This window comes from Lactuca saligna, chromosome 5 (assembly GCF_052625555.1).
Source record: "Lactuca saligna cultivar CGN05327 chromosome 5, ASM5262555v1, whole genome shotgun sequence".
NCBI classification, from domain to species: Eukaryota; Viridiplantae; Streptophyta; class Magnoliopsida; order Asterales; family Asteraceae; genus Lactuca; species Lactuca saligna.
The window spans coordinates 99,179,133-99,198,602 of NC_136421.1; the positions used below are offsets into that span (position 1 = coordinate 99,179,133).

A 19,470-nucleotide genomic window follows, 5' to 3' on the forward strand; every position below is an offset into this window, starting at 1 on the left:
TAGTACGGAGATAGTGCTCTAAACGACTAAGAAGATTTAGCAGGTCAAGCAGAGGTTGCTGACAGCCCAGAGTCGCTAGAAGATCTATGCTAATAGGCGTCGCTCAGAGCTCGAGTTTCAGGTTGGTGATTTCATTCTCCTGAAGGTATCAGCTTGGAAAGGTGTGATTCGATTCAGGAAGAGAGGCAATTTGGGACCTCGATATATCGGTCCATTCAGGGTGACCGCTAGGGTGGGCAGAGTAGCGTATCGTTTGGAGCTACCTGCCGAGCTTATTCGGATTCATGATACCTTCCACGTGTCTCAGTTGAGGAAGTGTATAGTCGATGAGTCAGCAGTGGTTCCATTAGAGGAGATTTAGGTGGATTCGATCCTGAGCTATGTTGAGAAGCCGATCGCGATCCGAGATAGGAGAATCAAGGTTCTAAGGAATAAGGAGGTGTCCCTAGTTCAGGTCCAGTGGCAACATCGGAAGGGGTCCGAGCTGACTTGGGAGCCGGAGTTAGAGATTCGGGTGCAGTATCTAGAATTATTTGTAGAGCGAGACTTCGAGGGCGAAGTCTGATTCTAGTGGGGGAGAATTGTAACATCTGGGATTCATGTATTATTTTTATCATTTATTTTTGGAGTCTAAGAGAGAGAGAGACTCAACGAGTTGATGCCTAGACTCATCGAGTAGGGTCGCGTGGTGATGACTAGATTAATGAGTGGACTCGACGAGTCGGTGAGGGGAATCGACGAGTCCGTGTTGGCGACTAAAACCCTAATTTCCCGGGTCTGAGCCCTATTTAAAGGACCTTATAACCCTTCATTGCGGCTACTTTCGTCCTTGGGAGCACCAGAGCATCTGAGAGTCCTTGTGAGTGAGAAAAGAGGCCATTGTTCATCATTCTTGTGTGTTTTAGCAAGAAGGGAAGAGGAAGGCCAAGCTAGGAGAGTTGGAGAGCTTGGATCTATTTTCATTTGCGCATAGGAAGCTATTTGAGGTATTACTCAGAACTTATTCTTGTGGTTTGTTGATATAGTAAAATTTAGGGTTTCTTCATGCCTTGATTAGCTTGTATTTGGAGTGCGAGAGGTCCCATGGGAAATTGGTACCTAGATCTGGACCTTAGAAGGTCCAAAGAGTCCCAAATGCTCTGCTTTATGCCTTTCCTTTTGAGTTGTGGACTTAGGTTACCATTTTAGAGGTCATTTCAGCAAAAGAAGCCTTGTAGGCATTGCATGGATGCTAAGATGTGACCTTTACGTGATTATCATGTTTGGGAAGGTCAGATCTATAGATTATAGAAGCAGATCTAACCTCAAAAGGCCATTTGAGTTCGAGCATGGAATGAACTCAGCGAGTTCATGAGCAGACTCGACGAGTCGGACCAGGTTGTCCCGTGACTCACACAGTTGATGACTCACCGAGTTCGGAAAGTGACTCAGTGAGTCAGAGAGGGATTTATGGGACTTGAGTTCACATCTGAACTCTCCGAGTCAGTGCCTGACTCGACGAGTTGGGTCAAAGAGGGTGGCCATTGACCAACGTTGACTAGAGTTGACTTGTGTTGACTTAAGGGCCTTAGTCAAATTAAGTTAGGAAGGTATTAATTAGAGATTTATTTATGCTATAAGAGGAAGCTAGGTCAGAGGTTGAGCGCGAGTGATTATCCGACATCTTCGAGGTGAGTCTTCTCACTATGCCTTACCCAATGGGGTGATTACGTGTGACCGGAAGGTCTTATGTATATGATGAAAATGTGATGTATGTTGTATATGTTATATGTTATGATATGAGTATGATGATATGGACCGGAAGGTCAACAGAGTATGGACCGGAAGGTCAACAGAGTTATGGGATGGAAATCCCCTGAGACACTTAGATCGGAAGATCCCATAGAGCTATGGCCTGGAAAGGCGTATGTGTTGTATGTGGTATTTTGGGGAACTCACTAAGCATTAATGCTTACCGTTTGCGTGTTATGTGTTTCTGGTACCAGTGATGATCGCGGGAAGGCACCGGCATGATCAGTACACACTTATGGTGGATATGTTTTGAGATTCTGGGGATTTTGATTTGCAATTATGTTATGTAAAAACAACTAATATATGTTTTTGAGAATTGTGATTTGAATATTTTTATTAAATTAAAATGAAAAATTGTTTCGAAATTTCACAGTGTTACATCACTATTCTGGGGCCCACCTTCTAAATTTGTGGGTGGTAGCTGGAATGAGAAAAATGAAAAAAGTAAAATTATTTCTATTGAAGATGGAAGAACTTCTCATCGTTTACTCAAATGGATTAATACACAATTAGGAATGTATACTAGCGTTAAGAAGCTATATTGTTGTGACAACCCGAAGTTCGTTGCGTCGTCGTAACCCGATACGTCATTAAAAATCCGTCGTCCTAAATTTTTTTCGTTCGTTTCTAAATTAAGTCATTTATTTTAAGTTTGTTATTATGACTTAATAATTAATACGTTAGAAATCCATGGCAACGCCCCAATGTATTATTTGGAAAAATAATTGTTTTATTCCGTCGAATTATAAAAATAATTAAATCGGGTACGACCAAAAGCCTCGCTTGATGACAGTATCGGGTAGAATTCCACCTTGTCCCAAAATTTCAGCACATATAAAGTTGAGAGAGCCTCATTTGAAGCTTTTCCACTCTCTCTCTACTTTCTCTCTCTAGAAATCGAAATCAAGCCAAAATCATCCAAAACAAACTCCAAATCGTCAAGGTAACTATCCTAGCTTCTAGTATAAAACCTTTGGCCTTCAAATTCATGAAAAATATGAGGAATAGGACCATAAACATGTGTTTACGGTCCTAGAACCTCCTTAGGCCGTAAATACATGTAATGAGGGGTTTTGAGCCTTAAAACCCTTCCAAAACTCATTTGGAGCCTAGATATAACCTAAGGACTTGTTTGCATGGACTTAGAACACCTTTAACTCTTCAATTGGGACATAAGCATGAGTTTACGGCCCAATCACATGCTTGGACCGTAAACACCTATTTTTAGGGAGTAAACTCAACTTAAGGTGTTAGTTTGCCCCTAAACACCTCCAACAAGCTTTCATGAGAGTATAGAACCTTATAATCCTTCAAGAAATGCACCAAAACTTATTCAAATGGGACAAGCTTGAGTTTACGGTCCAAGAACATTCTTAGACCGTAAACTCACCTCCTTAGACCTTAAACTCATTCTATGGGCGTTAAAGTGCCCTTAACACCTTGTATGGCTTAGAAATGGGTCTAGAACTTAGTATGCTTAACTTTCAACGACTAAAACACATGAATCATGGACAAACATGTGTTTAAGGTAGTAAACTTGTGTTTAAGGTAGTAAACTCATGTTTAAGGTAGTAAACTCGTGTTTAAGGTAGTAAACTCATGTTCAAGGTTGTAAACTCGTGTTTAAGGTAGTAAACTCGTGTTTAAGGTAGTAAACGCCTAAAGAACATCTTCATAGACCGTAAACTCTTATCCAAGGTCATTTAGGGTCCCAATCACTTCCTAAGCCATGGAATCTATCCTAGAACCTTCCCGTGTGCTTTGTATGACCATTTGGCATCCAAGAACCCACCACCCATGAGTTTACGGTCGTAAACTCATAGGGATATAGTGAATGGACCGTGAACTCCTCAAGGAGTTTACTCTTGAAGAGTAAACTCCATACCTAGGTCCTACACGTCCTTAGATGTCACCTGGGTCACTCCGAACACTTGATTCGAATTGTTTTTGCGTCTTGGAGTGTATAATCATATCTAATTAGCGATTTAAAGTCTAATTAGATACATTTTTATATGATTTCATATTACATAGGAACCTCACGCGTTATCAAGCCCCGAACCGATACTTAGCATCCAATCCGACACGCTTCTCGACCGGTGAGTTCATACCCCTAACCTTTTTCAAATGTTTTTCAACTGTTTTCAGGGGGGAATACAAGCAAAATTATAAGGAAATATTGTACTCAAACTTATTGTTTTCAGTTCGAATGTGTATATTCTGTATGTTTTTAACATCGAAAACTGTGTTAATCAAATAGTTCGAATTACGAAGTTAGCTTTCAAACTAATCATAGATTACTTGATAAAGCGTTACAATCTATATTTCATAATCTACGAATAATTCATAGTAATCATCAATTAGAACTAATACGAATACGAATATGAAAGTACAACTAGGAACAAAACGAATACGAAAGTACAACTAGGAATAGAACGAATACGAAAGTATAACTAGGAATACGAATACGAATGCAAATACGAATAGTATTAGGATTAGGAGTAAGAATACGAATACGACTGCGAATATGAATGCGAATACGAATACGAATACGAATGCGAATACGAATACGAACACGAATAGTATTAGGATTAGGAGTAGGAATACGAATACGACTGCGAATACGAATACGAATACGAATGTGAATACGAATACGAATACGAATAGTATTAGGATTAGGAGTAGGAATACGAATACGACTGCGAATACGAATGCGAATACGAATACGAATACGAATGCGAATACGAATAGTATTAGGATTAGGAGTAGCAATACGAATACGACTGCGAATACGAATGTGAATACGAATACGAATACGAATAGTAATAGGATTAGGAGTAGGAATACGAATACGACTGCGAATAACAATACGAATGCGAATGTGAATACGAATACGAATACGAATAGGATTAGGAATAGGACTAGGAATACGAATGTGAATACGAATACGAATACGAATAGAAACACAAATATGAATACGAATACAAATATACAATACGATTATGAATATGATTAAGAATAAGAATATGAATACAAAGGCACGCATCTAGGTACGTTCAAGCGTAACACAATTAGGATATCACAATACCTAGCTAATATGACAAGTATGATAGATAATCAAACATTACATTGGGATTCAATAACTAAACTTACTTTTAGGAAAATATAGGATTTTCCTGGGATAGCAATTGTACATAACCAGATTCGTGTAATAAAATAGTTAATCAAACTCTACAAATAAGAAAATATGGGATTTTCTTGGACAACAAACTTTTTCGGAAAACCAAAGGGATCTTGTACATTTTCAGAAAACTAACATCTTATGAACTCACCAGCTTTATGCTGATTTTCAAACTGCTTGTATTCTCAGGTCCATATTAGACAGGTACCCAGCGATCCTTTTGGAGAAGACGGAGACAGAAGACTCGTCTTAACTTTTGTTCATATGATATATGTATAACACCTGTAACACTTTACTTTTCAACAAATGTAAATTCGAATATGTAATGTAATGGTTGTTTACTTTGCTTACTATGTACATTGGATTTGATACTCAACGTGGAGTTCGCCCCGGAAATGTTTCCACCTTAGGTTTTTGGGGTGTGATAGATTGGTATCAGAGCCCTTTTTTATAGTGAACTAGTATACCAAACCTTACATGGTATAAGACTATGAACACTAAAGTCTAATTAGTGATTTAAAGTCTAATTAGATACATTTGTATATCATTTCATATTACATAGGAACCTCACGCATTATCAAGCCCCGAACCAATACTTAGCATCCAATCTGACACGCTTCTCGACCGGTGAGTTCATACTCCTAACCTTTTTCAAATGTTATTCAACTGTTTTCAGGGGGGGGGGGGGGAATACAAGCAAAAGTACAAGGAAATCTTGTACTCAAACTTATTGTTTTCAGTTCAAATGTCTATATTCTGTATGTTTTTAACATCGAAAACTGTGTTAATCAAATAGTTCGAATTACGAAGTTAGCTTTCAAACTAATCATACACTACTTGATAAAGTGTTACAATCTATATTGCATAATCTATGAATAATTCATACTAATCATCAATTAGAACTAATACGAATACGAATATGAAAGTACAACTAGGAACAGAACGAATACGAAAGTATAACTAGGAATACGAATATGAATGCGAATACGAATAGTATTAGGATTAGGAGTAGGAATACGAATACGACTGCCAATACGAATGCGAATACGAATACGAATAGTATTAGGATTAGGAGTAGGAATACGAATACGACTGCGAATACGAATACGAATACGAATATGAATACAAATAGTATTAGGATAAGGAGTTGGAATACGAATACGACTACGAATACGAATGCGAATACGAATACGAATACGAATGTGAATACGAATACGAATACGAATAGTATTAGGATTAGGAGTAGGAATACGAATACGATTGCGAATACGAATGCGAATATGAATGCGAATACGAATACGAATACGAATAGTATTAGGATTAGGAGTAGGAATATGAATACGACTGCGAATACGAATGCGAATGCGAATGTGAATACGAATACGAATACAGATAGGATTAGGAATAGGACTAGGAATACGAATGCGAATACGAATACGAATACAAATACGAATAGAAACACAAATATGAATACGAATACAAATATAAAATACGAGTATGAATATGATTAAGCATAAGAATATGAATACGAAGGCATGCATATAGGTACATTCAGGCGTAACACAATTAGGATATCAGAATACCTAGCTAATATGACAAGTATGATAGATAATCGAACAATTCATTGGGATTCAATAACTAAACTTACTTTTAGGAAAATATAGGATTTTCCTGGGATAGCAATTGTACATAACCAGATTCGTGTAATAAAACAGTTAATCGAACTCTACAAATAAGAAAATATGGGATTTTCTTGGATAACAAACTTTTTCGGAAAACCAAAGGGATCTTGTACATTTTCAGATTACTAACATCTTATGAACTCACCAGCTTTATGCTGATTTTTCAAACTGCTTGTATTCTCAGGTCCATATTAGACAAGTACCCATCGATCCTTTTGGAGAAGACGGAGCGTACAGAAGACTCGTCTTAACTTTTGTTCATATGATATATGTAAAACACGTGTAACACTTTACTTTTCAACAAATGTAAATTCGAATATGTAATGTAATGGTTGTTTACTTTGCTTACTATGTACATTGGATTTGATACTCAACGTGGAGTCCGCCCCGGAAATGTTTCCGCCTTAGGTTTTCGGGGTGTGACAGATTGGTATCAGAGTCCTTGTTTATAGTGAACTAGTATACCAAACCTTACATGGTATAAGACTATAAACACTAAACGGCCTAACTGCTCTGAACTAAAAGTATACCCCAAAATATAAGTATTTTCAAAAGCATACAAAGTATACCCAACCGTCGAAATCCGTAACTACAAGTAGAACAAAACATAAGTAAATGGGTGTTGTACGTTGCGGTTAAACCTGGGCAGTTATGTAGTCGTGTCTAGGATCAATATAGCCTGGCCAACTATATTCATTCGAGACACGGCCAACATGTGCTTGGGAGTGAATGTGGTGTGCGACATGCCTAAAACTTACCCAATACCCAAACAATGAGCCGATGTTGCAGTGAGACAAGAAATACTATGGGAGTATTTCTCGAGCCGAATCCATTATAGAAATCCTTATCCCAGCATTGCTCCTCAACCATTCCTTTAGTGATAATTTATCTGCTTTGATAACTCTTTCCTGCTTTATCGCTTAATAGAATTCTATGCCTGTCGTAAAGAGATATCCCTTGTTTCATATCTCTTGATTCAATTTAGAGGACTTACCATCCTCTCTTTCCGATCTTTTTAGATCAAGATGCCTCCAAGAAAAAGACCCAGTTCAAAGAATAACAACAACAACCCTCCTCTGCCACCACCTTCTCTTCACATCGATCTGGTATGTGATAACTGTCAATTCAGGTAATTCTCAGACTCATGCATCTTTACAAAAACCATTCATGCACAATATGCCATGGCCTAGTAGTATAAATTTGGTCAAAATCTTGCATAAACTAGGATCCAACTAAGGTCTAGGACTAATATACTTGACACTTACGATTCTAGTAAGTTGCTTAACTACAATAGGAAATGTCAATGCTATAATTAGAATGAAACTTCAAGCTTTGTTATAATTGAAAAAGGGTATAAAACCCTAAAAATAAATTAAAATACTCTAACTATACTTCATTATGATGATGAATATCAAACAATATTCCAAAAACCCTAAAGAGCCAAAAATCCAAATTTATAAATCATAAAGCTTAAAAACTTTATAAAATTCGGCTATAAACTTCCTAATATCATATTTTTATTAATCAAATTATGGATTATACCAATGAAATAGAAATATAAATTATCATGCATTAATCATAATTTATTAGTTAAAAACAAGATTTTTAAATAAATCAAAAATTGCTTAAAGAATCACTTTTATAAAAAATAGATTTTTATTTAAATTAAGAAGGGATTTTTATAAAATTTGAATTGAGGAGAGAGGAGGCTTTAATGCCTCAAAAATCTGGCCATCTCCCCTCTCCCCATACTCTCTCTTCCCAAAACTGAATCGTTAAGCTCATTCCCTCACACTTCCTCTTCTCTTTTCACTCTCTCACACTCCACCCTCCTAACTCACAAACTCTCTTCCTCTCTCTCTCTAACCCACGAAAATCCTCCATTCTCTGCCAAAATTTCGAGATTAAGGAGACTTTGAAGTGTTCTTGCTTCTCTCAAGATCAAAACCAAGGTAAACAACACAATCCTCTATCATAGTTTCATGATTTTACTTCCTCTTCTTCATAGTTTTCTATTCTTTTCGGATTCTATGCCTTTCCATGACTAGAAATCCTTATTTTTCCCTTGTGGTTTGTAGATTCTCACCATAACACAATGCATGTGTTTGAGATGGTGAAAATCTGGGATCAAACCCATGCAAGGAGTGAAAAAGATGCACATATGTTCATGTGACTTCAAAACCGAGTATTACATCTTCTTCTCCATTTCTTTTGTGTTCTTGCATGATCAAAAGCATTTAAACCATTTCTAGTACATCTTGGATGCTCATTCACTCCATGCATGTGCTAGAAATCGGACCTTAACAAAGGCATGCATGATGTTCTTGTCAAAATATCCTAAGAATGCACTCAAAGCAAACATGCAATCTGCTAGATTACTTTGTTCAACTTTGAACGGTCATAACTCGGTCATTACTTAACCAAATCCTGATATTCTTTTTGTATTGGATATTTCCACGAGTTAACTTTCAAACCCAACTGGTCTCACTGTAAAATATTAAATATCGGATTTTTGGAAATTTTTACAAAATGGTTGCGCAAAAAGCTCTTTTTCTGTGATCACCATTTTTGCCTTGCATGATCAATGGCCATAAACCCAACCATAAATCTGGGGGAAAATACTTTAGAAACTTAACATATCCAGTGAATGATGGCTGAAATTTCGTGGCTTAAAACCCCACTGAATGGGCTACACAAATTCATGAACTTCAGCCATATTTACATCTCATGCACCATTGCATGCAACATTTCTTAACTTGTTTGGGTTCAATACCCCTATTTCCCTTCTGAATAAATTCTGAAAATTTTTCCTTTTGAAAGCCCTCACATGCATGTGATAATCTGTAAAATACCAAAAGCTTTTATTATTTCTTTGTTTTATTAAAATTATTGTTAGAAACCAAGGGAGTAAATCACATAAAATACTTCCAGAGCTCTATAAATCCGGAATAAATTCATGGATGACCCTTATGGTGAATAATGACCCCTCACTAAATTTCATCAATTTTTGTTGCTGTTTGGTATGATTTCCGATTTTCTTTTCGTTTGGGTATAATAAATCACAAAACCACTTTAGAGAGCGTGAAAATTATATCTAACAATTTTTGCAGCCCTAACCTGTGGTGGGTAACTCAGAAAAATAATTTCATAGTTTTTCTTCATGCCTTACTATTTTTCCCGATTTTTGGTAATTATAATGGCCTAAAAATAGGAAAAATAGTTCTGATTATCCAAAATTCATGAAAATTTACCAAAACATCATGTTTTACAGTAGAAGGTCACATAAAAATTTTGGTGATTTTTATCTACTGTAAACTATATTTCTCTTATTTTCTAAAGTTAAATACACTTAAATACACATAAATACCCAAAACCGGATTATACAATATGAAAACCACTTTTGGTATATTTTTTTCCAGATTAATTACACTGCAAATGATGTTACAAAAAAATTTTATAATTTATTTTAACTGTTTAATATTTATTCTTCAATTAATAATTATTTAAAGGAATAAAACAAGGAAAAATAAAAATACCCACTGAAAAATATCTTTTATATTTTTCCCAGCCTATTTATGTATAATATCAGTGAAATAAAAAGTTTGGGTAATTTTGGAAATTGTTTTCTATTTATTTTAATTTTTATTGGAATAAATGCTCAAAAATCATAAAATATAATTAAACAGCTTGGAAATCCATTTTTATATTTTTCCTAGCTTAGTATTGTGTAATAACAGTAAAATAAAAAGTTTGAGCGTTTTTATCCTTTGAATGCTATTTTTCGTGAATTTATGTTGTTATGAAGACTTAAAATTTTGAAAAATAGTTAACCATATTAAAAATTTAAGGAAAGTTTTCTGGAAAACCTCTATTGTATTTACAATGAAGATACAAGGTTTGACAATTTTTGGAAACTGTGTGATAATATTTTACATTTTTAGGAATATTAAACACTTTTAAATGTGTAGAAATACCTTTAATTTATATTACTAAATCTGGAAAATTAATATTCCAAAGTTGTAATTAATCGCACGACTTGTAGAATTTCATTATTTCAGAAAAAAGTGTAACCAATTAATATAAAATTCAATACTAAAACATAAATTGACATTTCTCTATATGTAGAGTTTAGTATATTAGCATTAGATTTCGACATGGAAACTCACTAGTGTGTGTTTGATGTCGTAGGATCCCGGTAGTAAGACGTTGGTGCATCCCGAGGCACTACTTGTATTTACTCGAAACATTGTGAGTATTCACCAATCCCCTATTTTCGGTTTTTAAATGTTTTGGGGTGGAAAAGCATGTCCTAAACTATTTATATCCGTTGTATTTATTTAACTCGTATAAACTTGCTTGCTATATTTAGCATATTGTGAGTATTCACGCACTCCCCTATTTTCGGTTTTTATGTTTTGGGGTGGAAAAGCATGTCCAGAAAAATTACTGTTTGCATGTTGTATTTAAATTGATTATTATCAAACATGATTGCTATTGTATTGCTATGTTTCTCTATGTATGTCTATCCAACACGGAACATGAGAACTTATCGTACTAAGGCCCTTCCCTTATCTCTAACCATTAACTCTTTGAGCCAATGGTCATTATGGATAGCGCTATTAGGAATTGACAACTCCTCACTCGCCCTATTGCTGGAGTGCATGATACCATATTCATCTATGGAACGATAAGCATAGATCTCGATAGGGCTTCAGTCATAGGTTTGGTTGAGACTCATTGTTTGTTCATATACATACAAACTCGTTTCTCGTTATAGCAATAAACTTGTATTCATTAATAGCAATCAACTTTGTTTCTCATTAAAGCAATGTACTTGTATTCACGAAAAACCTTATTTCAAGCTCGATTTATAAACTTGTGAGCTCACCAACTATTTTCATAGTTGACGCTCGTTTTACATGCTTTTTCAGGAAATAATTAGTAAGTGGATATAAAGATTCATCATCATAGAGCATGCTGCATCGTGTTGAAGTTATTTATGAAGTTATATTTTGAAGAATGTTATTTTGGAAGAACTTGTACTTTGTTTCTTTTTAAGCTATGGGTTGTAAACTTTTAAATACTGCTATGGTGATGTATCTTTATCCTTTGCAATGAAACCGTTATCGTTGTCATATCTTGCGTTTCCGCTTTAGCGGGAGTGTGACAGAAGTGGTATCAGAGCTAAAGTTATAGAGAACATCGATTTTTCTTTAAGAAAACACAACCTATAACCAAAACTTACAAAGAAATTCTTTTTACATCAAACATATTACTCGTATAATTAGGTCGGGAGTTGTATCATTGGACCTCAATTAAACATAGCCTGATCACCTATGTTTAATTAAGGAAAGGTTTATACAAAGCCTGAGCTAATTATAATGGGAATATGTTCAACAAATTTTTTTTTTGAGAAAACTTTATTTCAAAAATTCAAAAGGTTAATTTTGGTGTGTGTAAGCATTGCATATTATAGGCATGCATTGTCATTTATTTCATATCTCATTGAAACTATGTCACAATCCACTATGTCAACATCGTCATCTTCCCGCGCTACCGCCTCAGCCGATGACTCCGACTACGTCACTATTATCCTTCAACGTAATCCCCCCGCCTCGGTAGAAGAAGACCCCTCAGAGGACACGGAAGATACAGGGAACTCGGTGGAGATCAACAATGACAACGCCCTGAGTCAACGACGCGAGGCATCGCCTTCATCGGTGTTACCGAAATGACTGTTCCTATAAAGACTTTATGAACGCAAAACCCACATTATTCAATGGCACAGGAGGTGTCATTGCTCTAACTCGGTGGTTGGAGAAGATTGAATCTATCTTCGAGATCTGTGCTTGTTCAGAATCGGACAAGGTGAAATTTGCCGCCTGCACTCTCACCAATAAAGCTCTGACTTGGTGGAACGGTCGAGTCAAATCCCTAACTCTACCTCTAGCCAATGCTATGGGTTGGGAAGTTATGAAGGAACTTCTACACGCAGAGTATTGCCCTCGGGGTGAAATTCAGAAGCTGGAGCATGAACTCTGGAACCTGAAGATGAAAGGTTCTGATATCGCCGCTTACACTTCAAGGTTTGACGACTTGGCACTTCTTTGTCCGGGAATGGTTACCCCGGAAAGCAAAAAGGTAGAAAGGTTCAGCTGGGGGTTGACCCATCCAACCAAAGGGAACGTTTTAGCTGCGAAGCAGGATACATATGACAGCGCCAAATGCCTAGCGCAAATCTTGATCGACCATAGTGAGGACGTAGAGGAAGCAATCACCACTCCTGAACCGACAGATAGAAGTGGTGAGAAAAGAAAGTTTTGGGAGGCGAGAGAGAAATGTCAGCCTTCACAGGAATTCTTGAAGAAACAATAGATAGTGGCAGTCCACGCTGCCACTACTCCTGCCACTGTTTCTATCATCGGTTCTTCAACTCAAGCACCTGTCACCGGATATGCCGGTGTTCTTCCGTGGTGTAACCAGTGCAGTTACCACCACCGCATCCCCGGTCCCTGTCGTGTAAAATTTTGCAAAAATTGTTGCCAAGAGGGTCACCTTGCGTGAAGTTGCGGAACACCAACCAACCAAGCTTTCGGAGTGGGCATCAGTCGGGCCTGTTATGGCTACGGTGAAGTCGGGCATTATAAGAGAAACTGCTCCAAGACAACAACAGCTGACAACACTGGAAGAGTCCTAGCTATAGGACAAGGTGAGACAGCTGTTGATCCCACCGTTGCCACAGGTATAGTCCTTTTCGACAACCCTTTTGCTTGCAATCCTTTTCAATTCTAGTACCAAAAGATAAATTGTTAGCTATTCATTCAAATATCTTCATAAACATAGTCCTTAACTAATAACCGAAATGTTTACCATCGACTTTGTTAACGATAAGAAAGAAGGCATGTTACTTTCTAAAATGCGTATGCCGAGGTACATAGAACTTTTCGAAATCCCTATTAGGATTAATCCCATAATCTACGAACTCCGACTACCCTCAGGATTTAGTAACATCCACCTGGTATTCCACGCCTCTGTCCTTAAGAAGTGCATACCCGATGAAACTATAGTAATCCCTATGATGAGATCAAAATCGTCAAAAGTTTAAATCTCATGGTAAGAGCGAATCGAAATCATAGAGCGAGAGATTAAATGTATGAACCAAGCCGTCTACCGATAATTGAAAGGTTCCATGAAATGCCATGCGAGAATCCGAATTCACTCGGAAGCATGATGATCGGATAAAACAAAAGTATCCGTATCCTCTTTCCAATTCTGCGAGTCACATCTAACGTTTGAATTTCGGGATGAAATTCTCTCTAATGGGGGGGATAATGTGACGACCTGACGTTCGTTCCATCGTCGTAACCCGATACGTCATTAAGAATTTGTCGTCCTAAATTGTTTTCGTTCGTTTCTAAATTAAGTCATTTATTTTAAGTTTGTTATTATGACTTAGTAATTGTACAAATACGTTAGAAATCCATGGAAAAACGCCCCAATGTATTATTTGGAAAAATAATTGTTTTGTTCCGTCGAATTATAAAAATAATTAAATCGGGTACGACCAAAAGCCTCGCTTGACGACAGTATCGGGTAGAATTCCACCGTGTCCCAAAATTTCAGCATATATAAAGTTGAGAGAGCCTCATTTGAAGCCTTTCCACTCTCTCTCTACTTTCTCTCTCTAGAAATCGAAATCAAGCCAAAATCATCCAAAACAAGCTCCAAATCGTCAAGGTAACTATCCTAGCTTCTAGTATAACACCTTTGGCTTTCAAATTCATGAAAAATATGAGGAATAGGACCATAAACTTTCTCTCTGTAGAAATTGAAATCAAGACAAAATCATCCAAAACAAGCTCCGAATCGTCAAGGTAACTATCCTAGTTTCTAGTATAACACCTTTCGCCTTCAAATTCATGAAAAGTATGAGGAATAGGACCATAAACATGTTTTTACGGTCCTAGAACCTCCTTAGGCCGTGAATACATGTGATGAGGGGTTTTGAGCCATAAAACCCTTCCAAAACTCATTTGGAGCCTAGATTTACCCTAAGGACTTGTTTGCATGGACTTCAAACACCTTTAACACTTCAATTGGGACATAAGCATGAGTTTACGGCCCAAGCACATGCTTGGACCGTAAACACCTATTCTTAGGGAGTAAACTCAACTTAAGGTGTTAGTTTGCCCCTAAACACCTCCAACAAGCTTTCATGAGAGTATAGAACCTTATAATCCTTCAAGAAATGCACCAAAACTTATTCAAATGGGACAAGCTTGAGTTTACAGTCCAAGAACATTCTTAGACCATAAACATATCTCCTTAGACCTTAAACTCATTCTATGGGTGTTAAAGTGTCCTTATGTGACAACCTGATATTTCAACTACATATAAACGACCTAAAAAGTCAAGTATTGTAACCACGTTAGTTGTAATAAAATTAACGTCGAAAATAAAATACCCAAAAATCACTAATTAAATTACCTATTATGTTAGAAGTCATTAAACCATGATCGTACGTAAAAAGAATGCCCAAATCCGACTTCGTATAAGGAAGTTAGGAATTTTTCAACTTCGGCTTAATAGCAGACGGCTAAAAACTCGAATCAGAGATCGAGCGACTTTTGACTGGAATGACCTAAACGAGAATCGAAGGTCTCAACAATGGTATTTCAGCGGTAAAAAGTCTGGCAAAAACCGACGTCAGATAAAGAAGTTATGAATTTCTAAAGAAATTTTCTGACCGCGACCTTTTAAAAATAAATAATAAAAATAATTTCGGAATTTGCCGACGAAATCTAAACGAAAGTTGTAGAGTATGGTCTCACCTTCGTGGGGATATAAAGAACGTCTAAAACGGAGTTCGTATGAAGAAGATATGAATTTTTGAAGTTTGCTAAATAATTAATATATAAATTTAATTCAAAATTTCGGTATTATCCGAAGGGTGAGTCACCGGGGCCATCCGAAGTACGCGCCGCGTACAGGCGTACGCCCCGCGTACTCGAGGCCTTGGCCTCGGTTTGTCCACATCGCCCCTATGCAAGCTATCTGTCTCGTCCCATCCGAAGTCGAGGCAGTCGAGGACTCGGTCACGCATGACGCACGAGTACGCCCCGCGTACCGAGGTCTCTTAGACCCCTATTGTCGCACCCCCAAACCAAGGATGGCGGAAACATCCGGGGGTGGAGGACTTCATGTATAGTATCATAACCACAATTTCAATAGTAATTTAAGCAAACACAACCAACATATATATAATTGAAAAAGTTACATCACTTGTATGAATTACATGTTTCAAAATCAATTACAATATGTTGACAAAATATGAAAAGTTTGACGCCTTAACGTCCCATCCTCAAAAGCACTTGAATTACCTGTTTAGTGATTTCCTGAGAATACAAGTTGTTTGAAAAGTGTCAACACAAAGGTTGGTGAGTTCATAAGTTTTTGCTATAAAACCTCATAGAAGTCTTTCTCATGTAAATGTCGCGTTTGTTTCAGAAAATCCGATATTTTCCTTAAAATCTGTATAATGTAGCCTTATGACCAAAGACCAAAATGTATAAGAAATCATTCTTACTTAGTAGAAATGCTATGAGTTTGAATTGATATAAAAAGTGAATTTAAATCAACATAAAACCTACTTAGGATTTATAGAATCCCGTAAACTTTATGATTTGTTATCTCCCTATGTGAGTCACTATAATCATACTATGACTAAGTGAACCTGCCACGACGTTTCTCAGGCGTCGCGAAAATGAAATGACATTTGTCACCCGTAGACCTGCAGGTCCCATTGTAGCTAGCAGCAAGGTGTGGGGTGTCAAACCCAATATATATCTATATACAAGTATCACGTTCTCCCTCTAGGAGACTCTGATTATAACTACCAGGAATTATATTCCGCACTCGGACGTACGGAAAGAGAATGTCTCACAATTTAGGGTAATAAGTTTACGTATAATGTGTGTGAGTGTAAACCTTTTCTGTATGAATGTACCCTTTTTGTATGAGTGTGTTATGCAATGTATCATAAACTATACCTATTATAGTTTATCTAAAACGTTTGTAATATGTAAGAACTTTTTTATGGAAATGGATTAGTGTTATGAATTCATTAAACTATACTTTTTATGGTTTATCATACTTGTTCTAAAATGAATGAATAATATTTATTATGAATGACTTAGTTTCAGTTCATGATGATAAACTAACAAAGAAACACAATCAATAATTAGAACTTATGATTATACACTTTGCTCAACATAATACAAAGTGTTATGATATTTACATGCTGTTGGCTAACTTTAACCATTCTGCACTGTTTTGGAAAAATCATATAAAAATCATACGAAGTCAGAAACTAGATCCGTAAATTCTGAGAGTTCCCAAAATGTGTCTAGTTTACTCATAATTTTTATCACGAATTTTAATGACCTCCAACTTGGGTGAAAAAGTCCATAATCACAGACTGGTCCGGATTGTTGTTTGAAATGATAGGCAGTTTTGTAAAAATCACCATAAATTGTAGAAAAATCGTATGGAGATGTGCAAGTAGTCATTTTAAATCTAAGAACTTTGACCCGGTTAAGGGTCGGAATGACCCGAATGATTCTAAAAAGTTACGGGAACTTTTGAGAGAGATTTGGGAGAGATTTCTCATACTTGGAGAGATTTGGGAGAGATTTTACATTCTTGGAGAGATTTCTCCTACAAAGAGATATTTGAGAGAGGTTTCACATACTTGGAGAGATTTGACATTCTTGGAGAGATTTCTCATACAACGAGATGTTTGAGAGAGATTTCACATGCTTGGAGATATTTGGGAGAGATTTGACATTCTTGGAGAGATTTCTCATACAGAGAGATGTTTTAGAGAGATTTGGGAGAGATTTCACATACTTGGAGAGATTTGGGAGAGATTTGACATTCTTGGAGAGATTTCTCATACAAAGAGATATTTGAGAGAGGTTTCATGTGTGACAATTGTGAGTGTTTGGCTCCGAAATGCAAGGTTCTTGAGCCCCGTTAAGTCATGATTAAGGATCCTACACACTCCCGATGAGTATGCAACATGGTTTTATCAGTTTAGTTCATTGATTAGCACTAAGGCTCAGGAAATTTTAACACAAGACTTTTCCCAAGTGATGTTTTCCCATTAATATAGCAAGTTATACAGTATGTACATAACACAAACCCTAATACACAAGGTTTAATCGAGTTGACCGGTTTGACTTGATGACTTGACTTGACTCTAGATTGAGGATTGTCACATCATCCCCCCGTTAGAGGGAATTTCGTCCCGAAATTTAAACTCGGATAGGACTTCAAGGGTTTGGGAAAAGATGTGGATACTTTTGCTTCATTTGATCTTCGCGTTCCCAGGTAAACTCAGGCCCTTGTTTCGCGTTCCAACGAACCTTCACTATGGGAATGCGACTAGGTTTCGTTCTCTTGATCTCTCGATCCATGATCTCGACAGGTTCCTCCACAAAGTGGAGATTTTCATTAACTTTGATTTCTTCGAGCGGTATTACGAGTGTCTTGTCAGACAGACACTTCTTTAAGTTGGATACGTGGAAGGTAGGGTGTACGTTACTAAGTTCTTGTGGTAGTCGGAGTTTGTACGCCACAGGATCAATCCTGGCAAGGATTTTGAGCGGTCCGATGTACCTTGGGTGTAGTTTCCCACGTTTACCGAAACGTATCATCCCTTTCCAGGGGGAAACTTTTAGTAGTAGTCGGTCTCCGACCTGGAATTCTAAAGGTTTGCGTTGCTTATCCGCGTAACTCTTTTGTTGATCACGAGACGCCTTTAGTCTTTCCCGAATTTGAATGATCTTTTCTATGGTTTCCCTTATGATTTCAGGACCAGTAAGGGTGCTATCAGGGATTTGCCCTCTGGCTAGCTGAGTATCCCCGACTTCGGCCCAACACGGAGGTGATCTACACTTGCGACCGTAGAGAGCTTCGAATGGAGCGACTCTAATGCTAGTGTGATAGCTGTTTTATAAGAGAATTCGATAAGCGGCAGATGTATATCCCATGCCTTACCGAAATCTATCACACAGGCTCTCAGCATGTCTTCCAATGTCTGGATGGTTCTCTTACTTTGCTCGTCGGTTTGTGGATGGTAGGCCGAACTCATGTCAAGCCTAGTTCCCAGAGACTTCTGTAGGGACTGCCAAAACCGCGAGGTGAATCTACTATCTCGGTCAGAGATAATGGATATAGGTACACCATGCAGTCGCACGATCTCTTTAATGTACATCCTGGTTAACTTCTCCATCTTGTCTGTTTCCTTTATTGGCAGAAAGTGCGCGGACTTGGTCAATCTATCCACGACAACCCATATGTGTCCAGCCCACCTGATGTCTTAGGCAGTTTGGTTATGAAGTCCATGGTTATTCGCTCCCACTTCCACTCGGGTATATCTGGTTGTTGAAGTAGTCCTGATGGCTTCTGATATTCTACCTTGACCTTGGCGCAGGTGAGGCACTTGCTCACATAAGCAACAATTTCAGCCTTCATGTTTGGCCACCAGTATAACCTTTTGAGGTCTAGATACATCTTATCTGACCCAGGATGGATGGAGTATCGAGTCTTGTGGGCCTCGTTCATTACAACGTCTCGGTACCCACCGAACTTCGGTGTCCAGATTCGATTCATGAGATAACGAGTTCCATCCTCTTTGACTTCCAAGTTCTTGTCCATCCCTCTTAATGCTTCGTTTGCCATGTTTTCTGGTTTCAAGGCTTCTAACTGGGATCCTTCATCTGTGTGGCCAGTTGGGAGTGGATGGTCATGGCTATG

General features: G+C 37.4%; 1 pseudogene; it reads left to right on the forward strand.

Moving 5' to 3' along the window:
- Positions 1-19,470, forward strand: part of LOC145045537 (sulfhydryl oxidase 2-like) — a 94,711-nt pseudogene that overhangs the window by 54,437 nt on the left and 20,804 nt on the right.